The 20,912-nt window shown below is 41.8% G+C and overlaps 2 protein-coding genes and 2 pseudogenes across 5 annotated transcripts in view; 3 read left to right on the forward strand and 1 right to left on the reverse strand.

The window, feature by feature from the left end:
• Positions 1–20,912, reverse strand: part of ZNF609 (zinc finger protein 609) — a 279,517-nt gene that overhangs the window by 221,072 nt on the left and 37,533 nt on the right. The gene's annotated exons all lie outside the window — the stretch shown is intronic.
• Positions 1–20,912, forward strand: part of CSNK1G1 (casein kinase 1 gamma 1) — a 505,634-nt gene that overhangs the window by 108,472 nt on the left and 376,250 nt on the right. The window lies entirely within an intron of this gene.
• LOC136375883 (small nuclear ribonucleoprotein-associated protein B-like) lies at positions 1,613–5,640 on the forward strand (annotated as a pseudogene).
• LOC136377411 (calmodulin-like) lies at positions 18,479–18,991 on the forward strand (annotated as a pseudogene).

Below are 20,912 nucleotides of genomic sequence, written 5' to 3' on the forward strand. Positions count from 1 at the left end.
AAAATTCCATGGGTTGGCCCTGGCCGGTTGGCTCAGCAGTAGAGCATCGGCCTGGCGTGCAGGAGTCCCGGGTTCGATTCCCGGCCAGGGCACACAGGAGAAGCGCCCATCTGCTTCTCCACCCCTCCCCCTCTCTTTCCTCTCTGTCTCTCTCTTCCCCTCCCGCAGCGAGGCTCCACTGGAGCAAAGATGGCCCGGGCGCTGGGGATGGCTCTGTGGCCTCTGCCTCAGGCACTAGAATGGCTCTGGATGCAACAGAGCGACACCCCAGAGGGGCAGAACATCGCCCCCTGGTGGGCATGCCGGGTGGATCCCGGTCGGGCTTATGCGGGAGTCTGTCTGACTGCCTCCCCGTTTCCAGCTTCGGAAAAATGGAAAAAATTAATTAATTAATTAATTAATTAAAAATTCCATGGCTTACCAAAAAATAGTTTTTTTGCTGACCAATCTGCAAAACAAAACAAAACAAAAGTATAATTTTGACTCATTCACACTGGACAGTTTGTTGTTAGCTGTTGCCATTTTTCCTTTCACAGTCGAGGTCAGTACCCCTGACTAAATAGATACTGCATGTTTTAAAAATTCTTGTGGCACACTGGTTGAAAATTGCTGATTTAAATTTTTGCTGAAAGTCAAAAAAGGACAGGTAGTGAAGAGTAGCTCAAAGAAGTTACTAAAGGCACTGAACCTAAGAAAGAGATGAGGTTCAGGAATATTTATGTTGGTAAGATGAGAATATCTGTTCTTCAGTTTGCTGATAGGATGGTTCTTGTTTAACTCAAGGGTAAGACCTGAAGTTACCATATAGCAAAAACTTTATTTCTTTAGTGACCAAGGGAACCTAAAAAGAGGAATTTGTGGGTATTGTGAGAAATGGGAAAGTCAGAATTGAAAAGTAAATGCTACAAAAGATAAAAAACATTATATTAAGATGGATTAAATCCATGGACCTGTAAATTTCTACTACAGAGAGAATCTGGACCCCAAGATTTCTTTTACTGTCATAAAATATCTTTGTACAGCAAATAGTTAACTAAATATATACGTTTAACACAGTCAAATAAACTATATGTAGCTGGTAAAAAAGGAAGGAAGGAAGGAAGGGAGGGAGGGGAGGGGAGGGGAGGGGAGGGGAGGGGAGGGGAGGGGAGGGGAGGGGAGGGGAGGGGAGGGGAGGGGAGGGGAGGGGAGAAAAAGAAGGACATTTTGAATGGCTTGGGCCTCATAGTTATTCTATTCATTGTGTATAAGCTCTGGAGGGAGCCCCAGATGGGAGACTTGAACTGGCTCATTCATTTATCTGGTTTCTCTTTCCATGGTGTAAATATTTTGCCAAGGTTAGAGTAATTCTAATATTTACAAATACATATTTTTCATCAATACAGTTGTTGTTGTTTTTTGCCATTCTCTCCAGTAGGAGATGGAGTTTATTTCCCCTCCCTTTGATTCTGGGCTGGCCTGATGACCAATCAACCAACAGAATGCAATGGAAATTAACTGATATCAGTTTCTCTGAGGACTGGCAACTTCTGCTTTCTCTCTCTTAGAAAGCTTGTCTTTGGGATATCCCCTCCTGCACTTGGCCACCATGATGTGAAAAGCTCCAGATGACATGTGGACACCCAAACTCCCAGCCAACTGCCAGCATCCACTGTGGACAAGGCCCACTGGGGACGAGGACGACGGAGACGCAGAGACCCGATTCCGGGGACCAGGTTCAGTGACAAAGATCCCCAATACAGTCTTTAAACACAAACCAACTTTTACATGAGCCCTCAAGTGAAGAAATAATGGTCTGTTCAATGCAGGAGAAAAAAACTGTGTTGAATTTATAAAGCCAGTATGTCAATCTCCAACATGATATCATCCTAAGTAATTTTCAAGGGTACTTTCTGACCAAGTACTTTATATACTCTAACTTTATTATTTATTTATTTGTTTGTTTGTTTGTTTAATCAAGTGAGAGGCAGGGAGGCAGAGAAGCAGAGAGACAGATTCCCACATGCACCCCAACTGGGATCCACCCAGCAACCCTCATCTGGGGCAGATGCTCTGCCCATCTGGGGCCGCTGCTCTGTTGCTCAGCAACCGAGTTATTTTAGCACCTGAGGTGACGCCAGGGAGCCATCCTCAGTGCCCAAGGCCAACTTGCTCATGCAAACCGTGGCTATAGAAGGAGAGAGAAAGAAGAGAAGGGGGGGGGGGGAGCAGATGGTTACTTCTCCTGTGTGCCCTGACCAGGAATCGAATGGAGGATGTCCACATGCTGGATTGATGCTCTACCGCTGAGCCAACCAGCCAGTGCTATATACTCTAACTTTAAAGCCTGATCCTTGTATAAGATAGGAAAGGACAGGGGAGATACCAGAGGCAAACAAAAATGAAATAATTTCTCAGCCTCTCTCTGAAATTATAATAAGCAGGCAGCCTGTTTGAATTCAAGTCCTACATTCTCAATCCAAGCACGTATGTATAATCAAAATGAAAAATGCATTATGGCAAATTTTATCTAAAACAGAGACTCTACCAGATGTTTAGGAATCTGCATACTGATAGAATTAAGATCTAGTCTAATATGGTGTATATAAATGTGTAGTTATTTTGTATGATGTCTTCTCCACATTTGCCAATTTTTTCTCTTCCTATTCAATGGAATATACATTTGGAATATACATTTGAAATACTGCAAAACCTAAAAAGATCCATCAAAATTATAGATTTAGGCACCTGACCAGGCAGTGGCACAGTGGATAAAAGCGTCAGACTGGGAGGCAGAGGACCCAGGTTCAAAACCCTGAAGTCACCAGCATGAGCATGGGCTTGCCAGCTTGAGCATGGGATCATAGACATGACCCATGGTCGTTGGCTTGAGCCCAGAGGTCTCTAGCTTAAAGGTCAAGGTAACTGGCTTGAGCAATGGGTCACTGGCTCGGCTGGAGCCCCCAGTCAAGGCATAAATGAGAAAGCAATTGATGAACAACTGAGGTGCCACAACAAAAAACTGATGCTTCTTGCCTGACCAGGTGGTGGCGCAGTAGATAGAGTGTCAGACTGGAATGTGGAGGACCCAGGTTCGAGACCCCTAGGTCACCAACTTGAGCGTGGGCTCATCTGGTTTGAGCAAAGCTCACCAGCTTGGACCCTAGGTCGCTGGCTCGAGCAAGGGGTTACTCGGTCTGCTGAAGGCCAACGGTCAAGGCACATATGAGAAAGCAATCAATGAACTAATAAGGTGTTGCAACGAAAAACTGATGATTGATGCGTATCTCTCTCTGTTCCTATCTGCCTGTCCCTATCTATCCCTCTCTCTGACTCTGTCTCTGAAAAGATTAAAAAAAAAAAAAAAAAAGAACTGATGCTTCTTATCTCTCCCTTCCTGTCTGTCTGTCCCTATCTGTCCCTCTCTCTGACTCTGTCATACCAAAAAAAACCCAACAAAACCCAAAAACTATAGCTTTAAGTAAATTCTGAGAGCTGGTACTAGTACTAAAAACAGTATTTCAAATTTTCTTATAAGAATTTAAGGTTATAGCCTGGCCTATGGTGGCACAGTGGATGGAGCATAACCTGGAATGCTGAGGTCGCTGGTTCGAGGCCCTGGGCTTGCCTAGTCAGAGTACATACAACAATCAATGAACAACTAAAGTGAAGCAACTAAGGGTTGGTGCTTCTTGTTTCTCCCTGCTCTCTCCTCTCTCTGTAAATCAATAAAATCTTTAAAAAAAAGATTTTAAGGTTGTAGAATTATAATTTTGGCCAAAATATGATATTCTACTCTTTAACTATAAATTTACAGCATATTCAAACATGTGTTCATCTCTGATAGTAATTAACATTCTAATTACTCTTCCTTAGGTATGAGACTTAAAGTCCCAGAAGAAAAATACTTTCTACTCAAAAACCATTTAATTCTCTTGACTTCAAGGAAATAGTATGTGTTTATACAAAAAAGCTAAGAACTTGGACAAGGGATGCCTATTTCTGTGAGGTGATGCTCTTTCTTACCAGCCCCCCTTTCTTTAGAGAGAGAGAGATGAGAAACATTAAACTCACAGTTGCATCACTGACTGCTTATTATCTGTGCCTTGACCAGGACAGGGTTCAAGCTGAACCAGTGAGTTCTTGCTCAAGTCAGTGACCATGGGATCATGTTGATGATCCCATGCTCAAGTTGGCAACCCTGCGCTTAAGCTGGCGAACCTGCACTCAAGTTGAATGAGCCTGCCTCTAACTGGCAACTGCAGGGTTTTTGAACCTGGGACCTCAGTGTCCTAGGACTAGGTTGATGTTCTATCCACTGTGCTATACCACTGGTTAGGCAATGCTCTTTCTTCTTAAAGTAGCATGTTTAATTTGAATGTGTTCAGAAGAGGCTCAGGAATAAGGTCTTTGTTGAACAGCTGCATTATTTTATTTTGGGGTATCATAGATTTCCAGATTAAAAACACCTATTGTCCAACATAAACACAAAAATATATTCACAAATCAATGTGAAACAAAACTGCTGTTGTACTAGTTGCAAATTTAGATTATCTAAACCTGTCTTCTGCTCCCTTATAATTTACATAGAAAAATATCACATATGGCAAATGTGTCTACTCATAAGAATTCTACCCTGTGGATAGGAGAATCTGGCAGAAATTGGAGCCATCAGAACTACCACCACGTCTGTGACAAGAGCAGCAAGATGCTGCAGCATATCAACTACAGCAGTGGTCTCCAACCCCCAGGCCGTGGACCAGTACTGGTCCGTGGGCCATTTGGTACCCGTCCGCAGAGAAAGAATAAATAACTTACATTATTTCCGTTTTATTTATATTTAAGTCTGAACAATGTTTTATTTTTTAAAATGACCAGATTCCCTCTGTTACATCCGTCTAAGACTCACTCTTGACACTTGTCTTGGTCACGTGATACATTTATCCGTCCCACCCTAAAGGCCGGTCCGTGAAAATATTTTCTGACATTAAACCGGTCCGTGGACCAAAAAAGGTTGGGGACCACCGAACTACAGGATAAAGTGCATCCTGTAAGATGGTCAAACTTTCATTGGCACCTTTGAGGCTTTCGACAAGCATATGACTGATCCTCTGTGATTGTGTTGAATTTAGGAGATCTAGATAAAGAACTCAAAACAAGCATAAAGAGAAGTGAGTCCTCAGTCTAGTTCTGCTTTAAGGGGAGAAGCTGGTCCCAATGACAGTAGAGGAACCTCCTCCCAAAGATACTGGCATTGCCTGAGTGCCATTTGCTGGAGCTCCTGGGAGCCCAGGGGTTGACAGGGCTGCTGGCAGAGGAATCCCAGCTGCTATTCCCATGCCACAGGCCCCTGCAGGACTTGCTGGGCCAATTCATGAGGTGGGTGGGCCATCCCAACAGGTGATGACCTAGAAGAGGAACTATTGCAGCTGCTGCCACAGCAAGTATTGCAGGGGCTCCAACCCAGTACCCACCTAGCTTTGGCGGACCTCCCCCACCTATGGGCCAAGGGGCACCCTCTCCAGGCATGATGGGCCACCTCCTGGTATGACGATTCCCATGGATCCCGCAGCAGGGATCACTCCTGGACGAGGAATTCCAATAGGCATGACCTCTTCAGAAATGTGGTCCCCTCCCCCAGGAATGCAAGGCTTTCTTTGATCTTGGACAGTGTTATGGAAGTAACTCCACAGAGCTGTGGGCTGCCAAATTATCACACACCAATTTGTCAGTTATGCTGTTGTACATAGAGTCTCATTGGATTGTCTGGTTTCCCTTACAGCAGCGGTTCTCAACCTGTGGGTCGCGACCCCGGCGGGGGTCGAATGACCATAACAGACCCTGTGTTTTGGTCGTTCGACCCCCGCCGGGGTCGCGACCCACAGGTTGAGAACCAAAATATGTATTTTCCAATGGCTTTAGAGGAGACCCCTGTGTTTTGGTCGTTCAACCCCCGCCGGGGTCGCGACCCAGAGGTTGAGAACTGCTGCCTTACAGGGTCCCCTCCCCTGGGAATGGGCCCACCAAGGCCCTAGACTCATCTTGGCCCTCCTCAGCTCCCTGCCTGTTTCCTGAAAGAGTGTACATAATCCTTTTATTTCCTTGTAGCCTATGAAACAAATTTATAATGAACTCCTAATAGAAGATTTTTTTTTTTTTAAGTTTTGCTTAAATTTGCCTTAAAAATTCTGGAACAATAATTTTTTTTCCTTTTCTATTTTTATTGATTTAAGAAAGAGAGAGAGACAGGAAAGGAGAGGGAGGAGAGATATGAGAAGCTTCACTTAAGTTATTCGATGATTGCTTCTTATACGTACCTTGACCAGGAGCTCAAGCCGAACCAGTGACCCCTTACTCAAGCCAGCCACCCTGGGCTCAAGTTAATGACCTTGGGTTTCAAAGTCAGTGACCTCATGCTCAAGCTGAAAAGCCCACCCTCAAGCCGATGAGTCTGTGCTCAAGCTGGCAACCTTGGGGTTTCGAACCAGGGACCTCAGCATTCTGGTTGACATTATCCACTGCACCACCACCAATCAGGCTGGAACAATAATTTTTGCAGTTGATTGATTATAGAGAGACAGAGTGAAGAAGGAGGAGGGTGAGAGGGATGAAGGGAAGAAGAGAGGGAGAAAAAGAGGAAAAGAAGAAGGGGAGGAGGGGGAGAAAGGAAGAGGTGGAAAAGAGAGAGAGAGAGAGAGAAGCATTCATTTATTGTTCAACTTAGTTCTGCATTTGTTGGTTGCTTTCTGTTATGTGCTGTGACTGGGGATTGAACCTGTAACCTTGGGGTTTCGGGATGATGCTTTAACTGACTGAACCAACCAGCCAGGGCTGGAGTAATAATTTAAAACTTAATCATTAAGTTAACACTGATACGAATGCTCTACCTTAAAGGCTATAAATAACTATTGAAATTCAGTAATTAATTCTCCTAATTAAGAGGATAATAAGAAGTCAGATTCATTATAGATGTATTTCTAAGTAACTGATCCCAACACAATTGAACAATGAAAAAGGAGTTAGAGGAGAGCCTTGAGCATTCTGTAAAACGCTTGAGGATCACATGATATCTAAAGTGCAGTGTAGCTCCATTTGGAAATGGCAAAGGCAAGGCAAGCTTTAAGAGTTCACTCAGCTAATAGGGTTTTCCAGTGGCTGTATAGTGAAGCTCAAGTCCTTTCCACAATGATAGTGGTTTTAAACCAAGAGATAAGTTAAAAGCACCTGCTGAAGTTTTTTAAAAAACATGTACATGCTGGGGTCCCTAGCCCTAAAGATTTTACTTTAGTAGGGCACTTTTATTTTGTAAAAGCTCCTAAAGTGATTCTGATATGCACCTCCAATTGAGAAGCCTTAGTATCAGGAGACTCCTCTGCCTGAATATTTATTTCTCTAACCTCATGCTACTTTGGTTGGTATGAAAATGACACTACCATTTATATATCTCCTTTCCACAGTATTGTCTGTAACTTTCTCTAAGGTATGATTCAATGCAGAGCTAAGTTCTTAACTTCTGAAGAAACATATCAGCAAGGAAATATCAACTCTAAGCTAGGTCCCAGTTCATAAAAAACTTTCATAATGAAGATAAACCATTACTGAACAAAAACAGAGGCCAAGAGAAGACATACAGACGACCAACACATATATGAAAAGATGTTCAACATCACCAATCATTAGGGAAATGCAAATCAACACTACAGTGAGACCTGTTAGAGGGAATATTACCAAAAAGACAAGAAATAATAATTGTTGGCAAAGATGTGAAGAAAAGGGAACTCTTGTGCACTGTTGGTGGGAATGTAAACTGGTGTAGCCATTATGACAAACAGTACGGAGGTTCCTTAAAAAATTAAAAACAGCCCTGGCCTGATAGCTCGGTGGGTTAGAGCATCATCCAGAAGTGCAGAGGTTCAATCCCTAGGCAGGGCATATACAGGAACAGATTAATGTTCCCGTTTCTCTCTCTAAAATCAATAAAAAAATTTTTTTTTAAAAAGGAACATGGGGGGGGAGGGAGAAGGGAAGGAGGAGGGGAAGGGGCACAAAGAAAACTAGATAGAAGGTGATGGAGGGCAATCTGACTTTGGGTGATGGGTATGCAACATAATTGAATGACAAGATAACCTGGACATGTTTTCTTTGAATATATGTACCCTGATTTATTGATGTCACCCCATTAAAATTAATAAAAATTTATTTATTAAAAAAAAAAGGAACATATGATCCAGTAATTCCACGTTTGGATATTTATGCAAAAAATGCTAATTCAAAAATATATATGTTCATAACAGCATTATTTTTTGTTTATTTATTTTTAGTGAGGAGAGAGACAGTGAAATAAAGAAAGAGAGAGAGATAGAAGGGGGAGGGGCAGGATGCAACTCCCATATGTATTTTGACAGGGCAAGCCCAGGGTTTTGAACCAGTGACCTCAGCATTCCATGTTGATGCTTTATCAACAGCGCCGCCACTGGTCAGGCCATTACAGCATTATTTACAATAGCCGAGATATGGAAACAACCTAAATATCTACTGATAGATAATGAATAATGAAAATGTAGAACATACATACAATGAAATACTACTCAACCATAAAAAGAATTGAATCTTGCCATCTGCAACAATATAGATGAACCTTTCTTTCTTTCTTTTTTCTTAACATGGATGAACCTTGAAGGCATTACAGTAAATGAAATAAGTCAGACGGAAAAAGATAAATGCCATATGATCTCATTTATATGTGGAATCTAAAACAAACAAACAAATAAACAAACCAAATTCATGGATACAGAGACTAGACTGGTGGTTGCCTGAGGTAAGGGGTGGGGGATGGACAGTATGGGTAAAGGGGGTCAATATGGGTAAAGGGAGTAAATCATGGAGATGTAATATACAGTATGGTGACTATAATTAATAATACTGTACTGCACATTTGAAAGTAGCTAGGAAAGTGGATCTTGAAAGTTCTTATCACAAGAAAAATGTTTATATATGGTAACAGATGTTAAATAAATTACTGAGGTAATCATTTTGCTATATACAAATATCAAACCATTGTGTTGTACACCAGAAACTAATATTATGTTATGTCAGTTATACCTCAATTAAAAGGAATAAAGAGGTCATGAAAGCAGGTCTGGCTCATCTAAACACAATCTAGTATTTGCCATTAGGTCTGGAACCCAGAGATCTCAAATTTAAAAAACAGTTACAAGAGTATTTTTCAGGCACATAGTTAAATTGTACTCTCTCAATAAACAACATGTTAAGTTGAAAACTGACCACCTCCAAAAATCTAAGAATTATCTTTTTATTTCCTGCAGCTAATGATAAATTCACAAAAAGAATTATCTCAATCCTTACTTCTCTCCTGACTGTTCATACTACCTGTAGGGATTCTAATCCCTTCATCAGGCTAAAGTCTATAATTGTCAAGGATTGGGGGGGGGGGGGGGGGGCTTTGTAACCTAAAATAAAAAGAACCATGATTCTTCAACCTGAAATCAGCCCTATACCAAAAGGAGTCCAACAAACCGTTCCAAAGTAACAAATCAATTAAACAATACAACCCCAAACCTCAATGGCTCCAAATGCTCTGAATCAATCTCTCCTCAAGCCTTCCTGGAAATCAGTAGGAGTGAAAATACTAGCTATCATAAACTCATTATTTTCAAAAACCTCCACAGGTTTAACTCTTCAAAGTCTCTAAGGAAATCCCTTTCTCCTTAATTTCATAATAACCCTATACCTCATAGCTATTGTGATAACACTGTATCAGCAACAGCTAACTAACATTATTGAGTACAGTATTTACCACATGCTAGGCACTATGTTGAATGCTTAACCTTCTTTATCTCAACTAATCCTCACAATAACCCTATGAGGTCAGTACTGTTATTCATTTCCACATTACAGGTGAGAGGCTTAGAGAGTTAAATAATTTGAGTATCTCTTCTGCTCTCAAAGTTCCAAACTCTTAGATATTCCTTCCAATTTTAGGTTCTTGTCATTTTGTTCACACACACAAAAAAAAGACATATGAATATCACTCAGGAAAAAAAAACCATACCTACAGTCCAAAGTTACCTTTATCCTTAAAGTTTTTGGTAAATGTGATCTTGATTATTAAAAGGGATGGGTGCTCTACAATAGTGGACCTCAAACTTTTAGTGTGTATCATGATCAACGGAAAAGTTAATATTAAAACACACTGCTAGGCCTCAATCCTAGAGTTTCTGATTTGGGGACCTAGGATGGGAACTGAATTTCTAACAAGCTCCCAGGCACTGCTGATGCTGAGGCTAATACAGGCACTGCTTATGAGAAGGTAAAGGAAGTAATCCACTCTCACCTTAGCGATCAGCTTCTCATGTGAAAACACTTCTCTACAGAGTACTTCCAACAAGAGAGACACTTAGGATTTAAAAACACCTCCTGACTCTGAAAGCTAAAAGATAACTTCCTCCCAGCCCCTACTTCACAAAGGCTCCAATATCACCAAGGCAGTGAAAATTCAGAAAAAGGAAAATTAAGAACAGAATGATTGTAAACTCTGCTCAAGAAGCTCTTACACCCACATTTCACATCTTCAGCCTGAAAAGTGTTTCCTTTGGCTCTCTTAGGGCAAGAGAAATACCAACAGAAAAAGGAAGTAGATTGTTCTTTAATACTTAAAAAAGTGAGGACAGGCTCTGAAAATATAATAGAATTTTACCCTATAAACAGAAAATCTCAAAATGTTATAAATTCCTCTTGTCTTTCTCTCCTTTGTCACATTATCCTGCATCGCAAAAGAGCTACATATTTTATCCAAGACAGACTTAAAGTCTATACTTTCTTAGGTGGCTTAAGCATTGATTATGTCAATGTCAGAGAAGGACGACTTTAAGGAATAGGATTTGTTAAAAATCCTCAGCCAGCCTGGGAAGCTTCTTACTTGGGTGGGTGCTCTCAACCATGACTAAACTGTACCGAGAAATATATTTTAAAATATTAATATGGGCTAGCACCTTCCTGATGCTAATCCTTCCAGGCCCATCCCAATGGCACAACTAGGAAATTAATTGAAGAGAAAAGCAATCTTCCCCCTGCTCTTGACTTTCAGATGTTCCTCCTATATAGCTATGCCATGCAAAGACTCATTGTACACACATACACACACACCACAGAGAACATGTGCACACACACAAATAACTTGGCAGGAATCAAAAATCAAAGCCTAACCCCATGGTTTTTAAGTGAGCAAGTCCAATTTCCGTCTTTGTAGACCTTGACACATGCTGGCTGGGAGCCGTCTGGATTTTTTTTTTCCTTGTTTCTGCACCAGAAGGCTCTGCACTGCAGGTCAGGGGATGATAAGGAAATGAATAGTGTAATTTCCAAGGCCTCTGAACACGGCCCTGTCAGCAGCTCTGGAGGCAGGTTACTCAAGCATGGCTTGAAGAGTAAAAACCACAGAGAGGAGGGCTCAGCCAGCCAGCAGTGGCAGGATCTCAGCTGTGTGTGTTACTGCCACCTCCAGCCTAAAAGCCCAAGCCCTGCTGCCTCCTTGGATGAGCTCTGCAGGTAAAAGCTCTCATACCCAAATGGCAAAAATACAAGTTCACACTGGGGGAGGAAGATTAAGGGCTAGGACTTAGATTTTCCATGCACTCCTATGTAGAAACAGAAATATTTAGCACTCTCCCAGCATACATGAGACTGTACATACTGGCAAACCCAGAGCAACAGCTATCCAACATACCCAGCCCCACATTAGTGATATGGCCAGAAACGAAACTCAATTCATATGAAATCTGAAATTCAACAGGCTACTTCAATATCCTTTGAAGCCAATTTTGGTCCCCACTACTCACACACACAACATAAATATCAGGGGCTTTAGAACACATCACCAGTATGCATACTTTCCAACCCAGACTTGAAACTTCTTCTGAGTATAGTACTGAAAGGCTTAAATAACATGTTTATCTACTCACACTGGGCTTCCTGTATAGGTGGAAATGTTATTATATCTCAGCCTAGGGTGGACTTAGACATGTTTCAATACAAATGTTTTTCTTCTTTTCTGATATTTATTGAATGCTTCCCAAGTGCCAAGCAGGATTCAAGTGTTTTATATTTATTAACTAATTTAATCTCATAACAATACTACATAGGAACTACCGTTTTCCTCATTTTGCAGATAAGAAAACTGAGGCAGATCTTGAGTAACTTGCTCAAAATCACTAAGTTAATACGTGGTAAAACTGGAATATAAAACCCAGATAATCTGGCTCCATCAGAGTTTACACTCTTTATTTTTGAGAGACAGAGAGAGAGTCAGAGAGAGAAACAGACAGACAGGATGGGAGAGAGATGAGAAGCATCAATTCTTCGTTGCAGCACCTTAGTTGTTCATTGATTGCTTTCTCATATGTGCCTTGATGGGGGGGGGGCACAGAGGGACTACAGCAGAGTGAGTGACCCCTTGCTCAAGCCAGCGACCTTGAGCTCAAGCCAGCGACCTTGAGCTCAAGCCAACGACCTTGGGTTTCAAACCAGTGACCTTTGGGCTCAAGCTAGTGATGATGGGGTCATGTCTATGATCCCACGGTCAAGTCAGTGACCCCATGCTCAAGCTGGTGACATTGGGGTTTCAAACCTGGGTCCTTCATGTCCCAGTCCAACACTCTACCCACTGTGCCACCACCTGGTCAGGCCAGAATTTACACTCTTAACCATTAAGTCAAACACAAGAGTTGATGAAAAATTTAAGTGGCTACCAATGCCCACCTTATAAAGAAAATTCACAATAGTTCTCAATTATTAAAGTATATAGTAATGAGGATGGCTCCGTGGCCTCTGCCTCAGGTGCTAGAATGGCTCTGGTCGCAACAGAGTGACACCCCAGATGGGCAGAGCATCGCCCCCTGGTGGGCGTGCTGGGTGGATCCTGGTTGGGCGCATGCGGGAGTCTGTCTGACTGCCTCCCCGTTTCCAACTTCAGAAAAAAAAAATACAAAAAAATACCAAACAATAAATAAATAATAAAGTATATAGTAATTATGTGGAGAGTCTTCTGGAAGCAGATTGTGGGGCCCTACCCCTAAAATGTATTTAGCAGATCTGGGGTGGTAGCCAAGACTCCTCATTTTTGACATGCAGGTAATATGAAGCACATGGTTTTATCGGCTACACTTTTAGGTACTCCACTATAGATGGTAAACTGTAAGCTCCTCAAAGAGCAGGAACAATCGCTGTTTTACTTGCCAATGTATACCCAGCACCAAACACAATAGCTGGAATCTAAAATGTACTCAATTAGTCTGACCAGGTGGTAGCACAGTGGATAGAGGGTCAGGCTGGTACGTGGATGACCCAGATTTGAAACCCCGGGGTGACCAGCTTGAGGGCGCAGGCTCATCTGGCTTGAGCACGGGCTCACCAGCTTGAGCACAGGGTCACTAGCTTGAGCATGGGATTATAGACATGACCCGATGGTCGCTGGCTTGAAGCCCAAAGTCAATGACTTGAGCCCAAGGTTGCTGTCTTGAGCAAGGGGTCACTCACTCCACTGCAGCCCCCCAGTCAAGGCACATATAAGAAAGCAATCAATGAACAACTAAGGAGACTAAGGGGCCACAACGAAGAATTGATGCTTCTCATTTCTCTCCCTTCCTGTCTGTCTGTCTCTATCTGTCCCTGTCTCTCTCTCTGTCATTGTCACACACACCAAAAAAGCACTCAATTAATGTACTGAATGAATGAAAGGTAATAATGGTATCCAATAGTCTGTCAGCTCTTTACAAAACAGTTAGTTAGTAGCCACAATACTTTTAGGGTCTGCCAATTAGTGGTATGTCCAAGAAGCACCAGGGTGGGTTTTTTTCTTACCTACAATTGCCAAATAAAGAAGAACTGGCAATGCCTCAATGATTACAATAAAAATTTGACTGAATGCAATATTCGAGAACACACACATACACACACTCTCAAGAAGCCAATTTCCAAGTAGCAGTTTTAAAGTAACTTTCCCCTTTATATGTAATAGGATAGGTTCAATGTCAGGTTTAATGGTGTTTTTTGCAAACATGATCATCTTACCAAAAAAAAAAAATCTAAACTCAAAGATTCTTTTATTGTCTACAATGTTAAAATCAGTATGAAAAACAAATGAAAGTAGTCTTGTACCATACACAAAAATTAACTGAAAATGGATCATAAACCTAAATAGAAGACCTTAAACAATAAATTACATAAAAGAAAACATAGATAACTAAACTTATAGGCCTTGATCTTAAGATAAGATTTTTATAAATTTGACCTAAAAAACAAGGAAAATAAAAGAGAAAATAAATGATGGTACATATTAAACCGAAAAGCTTCTTCACAGCAAAAGAAACTGTCAACAAGACAAAAAAGCAACCAAACAAATGCAAGTTATTTGTAAACAACCTCTGATAAGGGGTTAATATCCATAATAATATATAAAGAACTCATACAATTTAACAACAATAATAAACAATCCAATTAAAATATAGGCAGCTTGATCAGGTGGTGGCCAAGTGGATAGAGCATTGACCTGGGAGGCTGAGGATCCAGGTTCCAAACCCCAAAGTCACCAAAGTCACCGGCTTGAATGCGAGCTCATGTGGTTTGAGCACGGGCTCATCAACTTGAGCACGGAGTCACTGGCTCAGCTAGAGCCCCGCTCTGGTCAAGGCATGTATGAGAAAGCCACCAATGGACAACTAAAGTGCTGCAACTATGAGTTAATGCTTCTTATCTCTCTCCCTTCCTGTCCGTCTGTCCCTCTCCATCTCTCTCACTAAAAAAACAGGGGTGGGACAGAGGACCTGAACATATACTTCTCCCAAGAAGAAAAACAAATGGCCATCAGATACAGAATTGGACAAAAGTAGGTTTACAGCTGTTGGTATGGAAAACACAATAATTAAATAATAATACAAGAATAAACTCTGTTGCATGTGCTCACACCTCACCCTGAATAAGAAAAAATCCTCAACTCTACTAGCTATTAGGGAAAGGCAAATCAAAACCACAATGAGATACCACCTCACACCTGTTAGAATGGCTATTACCAATAAGACAAAGAAATATTACAGAGGTTGTAGAGAAAAAAGAAACCCACATTAACTTCTAGTATAAATGTAAACTGGTACAGCCACTATGGAAAAAGAGTATGATTTCAAAAAAATTTTTTTTTCTTAAGTGAGAAGCAAGGGAGGCAGAAAGATAGACTCCTGAATGCGCCCACTGGGATCCACCCAGCAAGACCCCTACCAGGCAATGTGATGCACATCTGGGACTGTTGCTCCTTTACTCAGCAACCGAGCTCTTTTAGCACCTGAGGCAAGGTGGTGGAGCTATCCTCAGTGCCTGGGGCCAACTTGCTCCAATCAAGCCCTGACTGCAGGAGCAGGAGAGAGAGAGAGAGAGAGAGAGAGGAGAGGGGGAGGGGTAGAGAAGCAGATGGGTGCTTCTCCTGTGTACCGTGACTAGGAATTGAACCCGGGATTTCCACATGCCAGGCTGACACTCTACCATGGAGCCAACAGCCAAGGCCAGTTTCAAAAATTAAGAGTAGTTACCATATGATCCAGCAAAATCTCTTATGAGTATCTACCCCAAAATTTGCCCATAGTTTAAATGGATTGTTTATTGTTGTTGTATTTCTGTTATTGAATTGTATGAGTTCTTTATATACAGTGTGTCCATAAAGTCATGGTGCACTTTTGACTGGTCACAGGAAAGCAACAAAAGACGATAGAAATGTGAAATCTGCACCAAATAAAAGGAAAACCCTCCCAGTTTCTATAGGATGATGTGGCAGCATGTGCACATACACAGATGATGATGTAACACCGTATATACAGCGGAGCAGCCCATGGTCATGCCAGTTGAGATGTGGATGGTACAGAGGAAAGTTCAATGTGTTCTGTGGCTCACTAAATTCAAATCCGTGACCAAAGTGCAATGTGAATATCGGCGCGTTTATAACAAAGCGCCACCACATAGGAATAACATTACTCGGTGGGATAAGCAGTTGAAGGAAACTGGCAGTTTGGTGGAGAAACCCTGTTCTGGTAGGCCATCAGTCAGTGACTTGTCTGTAGAGGCTATACGGGATAGCTACCTAAGGAGCCCTAAAAAATCTGTGCGTGAGCCCACATCGACTTGCACTGAATAGATATGAAACTGGGAGAGTTCCTTTTATTTGGTGCAGATTTCACATTTCTGTCATCTTTTGTTGCTTTCCTGTGACTGGTCAAAAGTGTACCATGACTTTACAGACACACTGTATTATGGATATTAACCCCTTATCAGAGGTGTTGTTTACAAACAACTTAACTTGCATTTGGTTGGTTGCTTTTTTGTCTTGTTGACAGTTTCTTTTGCTGTGAAGAAGCTTTTTGGTTTAATATAGTCCCATCATTTATTTTCTCTTTTACTTTCCTTGTCTTTTAGGTCAAATTTATAAAAATCTTCTCTTAAGATCAAGGCCCATAAGTTTAGTTACCTATGTTTTCTTCTATGAAACACTTATTCATAAAGATGTATGTACCCCTATGTTCACTGCAGTATTATTCACGGTGGCCCAGACATGGAAATAACCAAAGTGTCCTTCAATAGCCGATTGGAATAAAAAAGATGTGGTACATATATGAAATAGACTCAGCCACAAGAAAAGATGAAACTGCCATTTTTGACAACATAAATAGATCCTGAGAATGTCATGTTAAGCAAAATAAATCAGATAGAAAAAGGTAAGAACCATATGATTTCATTCATATATGGGATCTAAAAATGAAAGCAACAAATAAACATGTAAGAAATAAACAAACAGGCCCTGGCCAGTTGGCTCAGTGGTAGAGCGTCGGCCTGGCGTGCGGGGAGTCCCAGGTTCGATTTCTGGCCAGGGCACACAGGAGAAGCGCCCATCTGCTTCTCCACCCCTCCCCCTCTCCTTCCTCTCTGTCTCTCTCTTCCCCTCCCGCAGCTGAGGCTCCATTGGAGCAAAGATGGCCTCCGCGCTGAGGATAGCTCTGTGGCCTCTGCCTCAGGCGCTAGAGAGGCTCTGGATGAAACAGAGCAACGCCCTGGATGGGCAGAGCATCGCCCCCTGGTGGGCGTGCCGGGTGGATCCCGGTCGGGCACATACGGGAGTGTCTGACTGCCTCCCAGTTTCCAGCTTCAGAAAAATGAAAAAAAAAAAAGAAATAAACAAACAAAAACTCACAGACACAGACAACAGTATGGTGGTTACAGAGGCAAAGGTGGGTGGGGAGGTAGTAAATTTATGGTAAAAGGGGTAAAATATATGGGGATGGAAGGTGATTTGACTTTGGATGGTAAATAGACAATGCAATATGCAGAGGATGTATTATAGAACTGTACACTTGAAACCTACATAATTTTATTAACCAATGTAACTCAAATAAATTTAATTAAAAAATAAAAGTCTGACCTATGGCACAGTGGATAAAGTGTCGACCTGGAATGCTGAGGTTGCGGGTTTAAAACCCAGAGCTTGCCCAGTCATGGCACATATGAGAAGCAATTACTATGAGTTGATGCTTCCCGCTTCTCCCCCTTCTCTCTTTCTCCCCATCCTTTCTCTAAAATCAATAAACAAAATCTTTTTAAAAAAATAAATAAAAACCTGACCAGGCAATGATGCCGTGGATAGAGTATCAGACAGAGATGTGGAGGACCCAGGAATGAAATCCTGAGGTAGTCACCTTAAGCACAGGCTCATCTGACTTGAGTATGGGCTCACCAGCTTGAGCACTGGGTTGCTGGCTTGAGCATGGAATCATAGACGTGACCCAAGGGTCGCTAGCTTGAGCCCAAGGTCTCTGGCTTGAGCAAGGGGGTCACTCTCTCTGCTGTAACCCCTGGTCAAGGCACACATGAGAAAGCAATCAGTGAACAAATGAGGTTCCTCAATGAAGAACTGATGCTTCTCATCTCTCTCCCTTCTTGTCTGTCTGTCCCTATCTGTCCCTCTCTCTGATTCTCTCTCTGTCTCGGTCACACACAAAAAAAGTAAAAAAGAAAGCAGTCTTGGTATCTGGACATTTACATCCAAATGTTTCTGGGGTAGTCTTTTTTTGTTTTTAAATTGATTTTTAGAGAGAGAGGAAGTGAGAGAGGCAGAGAGAGAGAGAAACAGTGATTTGTTGTTCTACCTAGGCATGCCATCATTGGTTAATTCTTGTATGTGCCCTGACCAGGGATCAAACCTGAAACCTTGGCATGTCAGGATGATGCTCTAACCAAATGAGCTACCCAGCCAGGACTCTAACATAGTCTTTAGAGTGGGAAAATGGAGAATCCCTCATAACGGTTAAAAAATTATAAAGAATCCTGGAGTAACAACATGACACGAGAAAGTAAGAGGTGCAGGTGCCAGAGGCATTCCCACCATCATACACCCTGTGCAGGTGCAACCACCCTTGATCATTCTGCTCTTCTTCCCTTTATTGGCACCATGGCTGATCAGCTGATGGAAAAACAGATTGCTGAATTCAAAAAACCTCACTCCTACTTGACAAAGATGGCGATGGCACCATCATAACAAAGGAAGTTGGCACTGTCATGAGGTTGCTGGGTCAGAACCCAACAGAAGCTGAATTACAGCATATGATGAATGAAGTGGATGCAGATGGTAACAGCACCATTGACTTCCCAGAATTTTTTACTATGATGGCTAAAAAAAATGAAAGATACAGTGAAGAATTCTGCAAGGCATTCCAAGTCTTTGACAAAGATGGCAATGGTTACATCAGTGTGGCAGAACTACGTCATGTCATGACAAACTTGGAAGAAAAAACTAACAGATGAAGAAGTAGATGAAATGATCAGAGAAGCAGATATTGATGGAGGTGTACAAGTCAGCTATGAAGAATTCGTACAGATAATGACTGCAAAATGAAGATCTACTTTCAACTTTTTCCCTCTTCAAGAAGAATCAAATTAAATCTTTTACTTTCCTCTTGCAAAAAAAAAAAATCATTTACTCATTCTGAATTTGCATAGCAAAATTGAATGTCAAAAGTACACACACAATCTACATGTATTGGTTGGTGGGCCTGTACCATAAATATCAAGTTACACATCAGTTTCACAATATAAATCCTCATACAACCTTAATGACAAGAAAGCACTTAGTGGACTCCTTGCAGTTCCACCTGCTAATGTTTAATGCACTGTTTGGGCTGGCCAGTCTTCGTGCATGTAACTTGATAATTAAGCAGAGTCAGGCATTTGTATTAAAAATGAAAAATGAAAAAAACAAATTCAAAACCTATTCAAGTGGGTTCTAGTTTAGTTTGTTAGTATAAATTGTTATAGCTGGTTTATTGAAAGCAAACACATTTAAAATTGGTTTACTTCAGGATGTGTGTAGAAAAATGGGTGAAGAATAAACTGTCTAGATGTATCCCCACTAGCAGGATGGTCCTCTTGTACTTCTATGTGCCCCGACTTGTGGTGATGATGACACACCCTGGTTGAATGTCCATGTGTATTAGTTTAGCATTTTCTACATTGTACTAGGAGCAAAATGGATGTTGAGCTGTCACCACTCACACAAATTTTTAAAAAGAAAACTTTTACTGCCCTGGCCTATTGGCTCTGTGGTAGAGTGTCAGCAAGGCATGTGGATGTCCGGGGTTCAATTCTTGGCCAGAGCACACAGAAGAAGTGCCCATCTGCTTCTCCACCCCTCCCCCTCTTGCTTCTCTTCTCTCTCTTCTCCTCTTCTGCAGCCATGCTTAACTGGAATGAGTTGGCCCTGGGCACTGAGGATGGCTCCATGGCCTCCGCCTCAGGCACTAAAAACTGGCTCCGGACACAACAGAGCAAGGGCCCCAGATGGGCAGAGCATCACCCCCTAGTGGGCTTGCCGGATGGATCCGGGCTGGGGTGCATGAGAGAGTCTGTCTCTGCCTCCCCTCTTCTCACTAAAAAAATTTTTTTAAAAGAAAAGAAGGGGGGATGCATTTGGGGCGACAATAGAATATGTAAACACAATAAATTAAAATCAATTAAAAAAAGAAACTTTTACAAAGGGAACATCTTTGAACTTTATATTTTTAAAACCTTCTGAACTTGCAACCAGCAGAGGTAGGCTGTGGCTATGGACTTTAGCACAAGCATCAACACAGCTGTTCAAGAAATTACAATTTACATCCATTCCAAGTTGTAAATACTAGTCTTTTATGTTTTTCCAATAACAAGACCACTAACTTAAAACAAAAACAAACAAACAAAAAAAGAATGCTCACTTGGTTGGAGCATTGTCCTGATATTCTAAGGTTGCAGGTTCAATCCCCAGTCAGAGCACGTACATGAATCAATCAATGAGTGCATAAATAAGAGGAACAACAAACTGATGCTTTTCCCTCTCTCTCAAATCAATAATAATAATAAACGAAGATTGTGGCCTGACCAGGTGGTGGCACAGTATACAGAGTGCCGGACTGGGATGTGGAGGACCCAGGTTCGAGACCCCGAGGTCACCAGCTTGAACGCGGGCTCATCTGGCTTGAGCAAAGCTCACCAGCTTGGACCCAAGGTCACTGGCTTGAGCAAGGGGTTACTCGGTCTGCTGAAGGCCCGCAGTCAAGGCACATATGAGAAAGCAATCAATGAACAACTAAGGTATTGCAACAAAAAACTGATGATTGATGCTTCTCATCTCTCTCAGTTTCTGTCTGCCTGCCCCTATCTATCCCTCTCTCTGGCTCTCTGTTGCTGTAAAAAAAAAAAAGAAGAAGAAGATTGTGGTACCAAAAAACCTGGTTTCTTTGTGTGGCTTTGCCACCAACTACCTGGGAGCCCAGGAAAGTCACATGACATCCCTGGTCTTGGTTTCCTCTTCTATAAAATGAGGAGGTTGGACAAGATAATCTTTCCCTTGG

Source organism: Saccopteryx leptura, chromosome 6, assembly GCF_036850995.1.
Source record: "Saccopteryx leptura isolate mSacLep1 chromosome 6, mSacLep1_pri_phased_curated, whole genome shotgun sequence".
In the NCBI taxonomy this organism is placed as follows: domain Eukaryota; kingdom Metazoa; phylum Chordata; class Mammalia; order Chiroptera; family Emballonuridae; genus Saccopteryx; species Saccopteryx leptura.